This window comes from Elephantulus edwardii, unplaced genomic scaffold (assembly GCF_000299155.1).
Source record: "Elephantulus edwardii isolate Elephantulus edwardi_28Jun2011 unplaced genomic scaffold, EleEdw1.0 scaffold00059, whole genome shotgun sequence".
NCBI classification, from domain to species: Eukaryota; Metazoa; Chordata; class Mammalia; order Macroscelidea; family Macroscelididae; genus Elephantulus; species Elephantulus edwardii.
In genome coordinates this window covers 5,863,058-5,869,215 of record NW_006399809.1, presented here as the reverse complement: position 1 = coordinate 5,869,215, position 6,158 = coordinate 5,863,058, and the positions used below count along the sequence as shown (strand labels likewise).

General features: G+C 38.5%; 1 pseudogene; it reads left to right on the top strand.

Annotated features, from left to right (window-relative positions):
• Positions 1 to 313: 313 nt before the first annotated feature.
• Positions 314 to 1,135, top strand: LOC102873364 (annotated as a pseudogene).
• The last annotated feature ends 5,023 nt before the right edge of the window (positions 1,136 to 6,158 follow it).

The following is a 6,158-nucleotide window of genomic DNA, read 5'->3' as shown; positions in this document are numbered from 1 at the left end:
TTTTCAAATTTGTTGGCTTTCTTGATAATATTCTGTTATTATCCTTTTTGTTTCAGTTGACTTTGTCATATCATCCCATTTAAGTCTTTACTCATATTGTTGTTGTTGTTATTTACCACTGAGTTGGAACTGACCCATAGGTGACCCTTCTTCGGGTTTTCAGAGACAGTTAATTGCACAGGAGAAGATTACCCATCCTCCTCCCGCGGAGCATCTGGTGGCCTTGAACTGCGTGTCTTTTTCTTCTCTTTGTTATATTTGTCACTGACTTGTTTTTTCAATTCTTTAAAATAGCCAACTTTAGATTTTTAAATCCAGATCCATACAACGCTCCACCGCCACTGCTGCTGCCCCGACACGGTCCGCATGCCAGCACCACCCTCCTGACAGTTCCGCCACAATGGAGGACATGAACGAGTACAGCAACATAGAAGAGTTCGCAGAGGGATCCAAGATCAACGCGAGCAAGAATCAGCAGGATGACGGTAAAATGTTTATTGGAGGCTTGAGCAGGGATACAAGCAAGAAAGATCTGACTGAGTATTTGTCTCAGTTTGGAGAGGTGGTAGACTACACGATTAAAACAGATCCAGTCACTGGACGGTCAAAAGGGTTTGGATTTGTACTTTTCAAAGATGCTGCTAGTGTTGATAAGGTTTTGGAACTGAAAGAACACAAACTGGATGGCAAGTTAATAGACCCCAAAAGAGCTAAAGCTTTGAAAGGGAAGGAAAACCTCAAAAAGGGTTTTGTAGGTGGATTGAGCCCAGATACTTCTGAAGAGCAAATTAAAGAATACTTCAGCGCTTTTGGAGAGATTGAAAATATTGAACTTCCCATGGATACAAAAACCAATGAAAGAAGAGGATTTTGTTTTATCACATATACAGATGAAGAGCCAGTAAAGAAATTGTTAGAAAGTAGATATCATCAAATTGGTTCTGGGAAGTGTGAAATCAAAGTTGCATAACCCAAAGAGGTATATAGGCAGCAGCAACAACAACAGAAAGGAGGAAGAGGTGCTGCAGCTGGTGGGCGAGGTGGTAGTAGGGGTCATGGACGAGGTCAACAGAGCACATATGGCAAGGCATCTCGAGGAGGTGGCAATCACCAAAACAATTACCAGCCATACTAAAGAAGGTCACTGACAAAAAACATGCAGGACAACGTTGAAGATTGATCTTCTGTTGATCTCAGATTATTATTTTGTAAAAGACTTTCTAGTGAACAAGACACAATTGTGTCCAACTGTACATAGCTGCCAATTAGTTTTCTTTGTTTTTACTTTGTCCTTTGCTATCTGTTTTGACTAGATGTGGATTTGTGTTTATACAAATTTTATTTGTATGATTTCATGTTAAACCTCCAATAAATGCTACCTTATGTGATTGTTAAAAAAATAGCCAACTTTAATCTTGATTATATTTATTGTTTTTCTGTTCATTTGTTTCTGTTCTAGTCTTTATTATTTTTCTTCTGGATACTATGGAATTTTCATGCTGTTCTCCTAACTGGTGGAGACATGTATGGACAAAGTCTTCTTTCTGGTTCTTCTTTTCAGTTTGAACATGTATTTCTTTAAATTGACCTCTGAGCACTGCTCTTACCCTGTCCCTAAAAATGTTGTTATGCTATATTTTCATTGATGCAATAATGGGTGATAGGGGTTGGTGTGTCAGAATTGGTGAAACTGGCTCAAGACAGGGCAGGGTTCAGAGCTGTTGTACACAGGGTTGCTATGAGTCGCAGGCAATGGCACATAACAACAACTACAATAAAAAACGAACAATAACATATTTGCATTCTCATTTTTTTCATTAAATTATTATGCTTCATTTTTTTCTCTTATATTTTCTTGGTTTGCATACAAACATTCATATACATTATGTTTCATGTATGTAAATTGTTTTATACAATCTTTCCTTTACATTGTTTCATTTATGTATGTTATGCTTTATACAATCATTTATATACATTATATTTTATATAATTAATCACTGCGGGTCCTGGCCCATTATTAGATTGTCCATCTTTCTCCTGTGGAGCAGCTAGTGGCCTTGAACTGTGTCTCTTTTTCTTCTATTTATTAAATTTGTCACTGACTTGTCTGGTTTTTTTTTTTTCAAATCTTTAAAATATCCAGCTTTTAGTCTTGATTATAGTTTTTTCAAGTTTTACTCTCTTTTGAAGTCATCCTTGAACCTTCCTATTCCTTCATCTCACATATGCCCACTAACCTCTGCTATTCAGGTGTTTCCCTCCTTCTCCTTTTGCCATTTCCTTTTCTCTTTCCCTTTCCTCTTTTGAACATTTATGCCCATGTTGCTCACTTATCCTTCTATTTGCACAATAGCAATCTGATACAATATATTACTCAGCATAATGCTCTCTAGACTCTCCTAAGCGCTGTAGTCAGGTGCTGTTGAGTTAAGTATGACTCATAGTGAACCTATGAACGACAGATCTGAACCTTGTCCTATCCTGTGCCATTTTCATAATCTCCAACACCCTCAAACTCATTGCTGTAGTCACTGTACCAATCCACCTGATTGAAGGTCTGCTTCTCCTTCATCGTCCCTCCACCTTGTAAACCATAATGTGCTTCTCCAATGAATATCCTCTCCCAAAAACATGCCCAAAGCATGCAAGACTTCATCAGCTTTGCCTCCTACAAGCACTCTGGTGACATCATCTCCGAGACACATCTCTTTGTTCTTCTAGCACTCTTCTCAAACACTGTAATTCAAATAGATAGATTCTTCTTCTGTCATTCTCAATAATTATCCAGCTCTCAGAAGCCTAAAAGTGACTGAAAATATGACGGCCTGAATCAGGTGCACTAGTCCTCAAACTAACATCATTACTTCTCAATATTTGGAGATGCCTTTGACTATATAAACTGCTAGTACCAAGTGTATTCATTGTGTATCCAAGTAAGCTAAAGCCATTGACAATTTCAATCTTTTCTCCATCTATTGTGGTGCTTTCTATTAGCCCAGTGGCTAAGTTTTCTTGACATTGAGATTATGAGGCTTCGTTTAACATACTTTGGACATATAGATAGGAGATGCTATTTCTTGGAGAAGGAGATGATGTTGTGAACGGTGGAGGGATGGTGAAGGAGAGGAAGGCCCTCAACCAGGATTGACAAGGTGACTGCTGCAATGGGCTCTTGTGTATCAGGAAGTGTGAGGATGACAGAGGACAGGACTGGTTTCAGATCTTTTGTTCATAGGGTCACTATGCGTCGTCTCAACTCGATGGCAACTAACAACAACATCAATCTGCATATGGAGAAAATAGTCTGAGAAGCTGGCCTATATAAAGAAGAAAGTGGCAACAAAATTGAAGGAATACTCAATAATAACCTGCTAAGTGCTTGCTGCGAAAGGTCAAGGACTGCAGCCTTCAATACGGTTTGAGGCTCAATATCAAGAAAACAAAGATTATTTCCAGTGGGCCAGCATCAGGATGGATGGTGAAGAGACTGAGATTGTTAACGGCTTTAGTTTGCTTGGCTCCACAGTCACCACTCTTGGCACTAGTAGCCAGGAAATTAAAAGGTGTATTATTATGGGAAAGTCTGCTGTTAGGGACCTCTCCAAGTACTGAAGAGCAATGATGCCGCTCTGGAGACTTAAGGTGCACCTGATACAGGCCATAGTCTTTGCAATCACTTGCTATGCATCAGAAAGCTGGATAATGACAAGGGAGGGTAGAAGGAGAATTGATGCCTTTGAGCTGTGGTGCTGGAGAAAAGTATTGAAAATAACGTGAACTGCTATTAAAATGAACAGGTTAGCCCTAGAGAGGGTTAAACCAAGCTGCTCCTTGGAGGCAAGGATTCTGAAGCTCTGTCTGACATACTTTGGACATGTTGCAAGAAGGGATCAGTCCTTGGAGAGTGACAACATACTTGGAAGGGTGAAGGGACAGTGCAGGAGAGGAAGACCCTCTATGAGGTGGACTGATTCAGTGACTGGGGTAATGGAGTTAGGTGTGTCAGGACAGTGAGATTGGCACAGGACAGAGCAGGATTTAGGGACATTGTACATAGAGGTGCTATGAGTCTCAGGCAACTCGACAGCACATAACAACAACATGTGCAGATAATGCAAACCTGCTTATTGAACAAAGGAGGAGTTAAAACATATGTGTACTGATGAAGAGATAAAGAAAATAAAAATCTTCACATCTAGACCAAGAAGCCACGTCATAATAAATAGAGAAAAGACTGATGCTTACAAGAGTCTTCAATCAAGTCACAGAAGCAGTAATCAAGAAATCAAATGACATATTTTATATGGGGAAAATATGTTTAGAGACCTATTTAAAGTGATAAAAACACAGAGATGTCATTTTAAGCACTAAGATACACTTGGTCAAAACCATAGTATTTTTAATTACCTTATAGGCATGCAAAAGTTGAACAACAAATAAGGAACATTGAAAAATTATTCATTTGAGTTCTGGTATTGTTAAGAATATTCAATATATCTACCATGGGTTACTAAAAGAATAAATTCCTTGGAACAAGCACAGCCAGAATATTCTCTAGAAGTGAGACTGCTGATATTTAATATCAAGTACTTTGGAGAAGTCAGAATGTCATATTTGGTAAAGCAGAGGGTTATCAAAAAAAGAGGAAGCAGACCTTCATCAAGATGGATCTACACAGTAGCTCCAACGATGAACTCACACATAGTAACACATTGTGTGTTAAGGACAAGACTGTGTTTCTGTTGTATGTAAGATCATTATGAACAGGAAACAACTGAATGGTACCTAATTGCATGGTGACACTGAGGTTCTTGAGTCATATGTATATGTTGTTGTTGTTGTTAAGTGCTGTCGAATCATAGACAACTCATAGTGACCCAATAAAAGAAAGTCCTCAACGCTTACGCGACTTTCATCCTTTCTCCAGGTTCACAGGGTTTCCGGAGGCAAGCTATTTACAGAAGTGGATGCCACGCCTGCTTCCAAGCTTGTTTTAATTGGGTAGCTCCAATAGACACTGTCCACCACGGGTGACCATTATCACATTTGACACATCAGTGTCACAGTGTTCAGCTTCACAGCATCCACGAGTTACTTCTGTACAGCAAGTGGACACACCAGGACTATATGACCTAGAAGAACGTTTGATCAAAACAGTTAAAAACAGGCCCAACGGCCGCAGATTACATGTATATTTCTCATATGTATAATTTTGGATACTATTGATATCTTTATTTGAAGCTTTATTCACTAATAAGAATAAAAAGATTTATTCCACTCTTATTATGTACCAGAAAGCATGCATATAAATTATATAATTTAAACAAAGCTCCATAAGTAAATGATTGAGTTGGAATTTACATGATGGGTGTCCGACTCCTGATGTACACTTTTTAATTTGCTTATTTCAACAAAGAATGTGAAAGCCTTCCTCCTTTCACCTAAACATAGAATCTCAGTCATCATCCTTTGCCTTCCATTTAAATAATATATATATAGATCCTGTGGATTCTATCTCCATTGAAAACTCCTTGCCATTTCATACTGCCAACATTTCTTTCAGACTAATTCTTATTATTTGATTGTTAAGTAATCCATTCTAAACTTCTCTTTTTATACATTCCGTGCATTATTTCTATTATCAAACAAGTTTTGTGTGTTGTTGTTAGGTGCCTTTGAGTCTTCTGTGACTCACAGAAACCTTAAAAACGACAGATTTAGACCTTGCCCTATCCTACCCCAGTATCACAGTTTCTACCAATCTCAAGTCTATTGTTGCCACTGACTCAACATATCTTTTTTTAGGGTCTTCCCTTCTCCTTCTGATCCTAAACTTTTCCAAACACAGTATTCTTTTCTAAATGCTTACACATTTTGACAATATTCCCAGAGCATGTGAGATCAAGTTTCACCATCCTTGCATGTTGTTGACTATGACTCATAGTGATCCTATAAAAAATTAATCTGAAGCTTTCCATATCCTAACCGTCTCTTACACACTCAAGTTCCTTGTTATAGTCACTTTGTCAATCTATCCCCTTGAGGGTCTTCTCTTCTTTCACTGACCATCCTTCTTTCCAAGCATGATGTTTTTTTCCAAGGGACGGGCCCACCTAACAACATGCCCCAAATACGTGAGCAAGTTTCACTATCCTTGC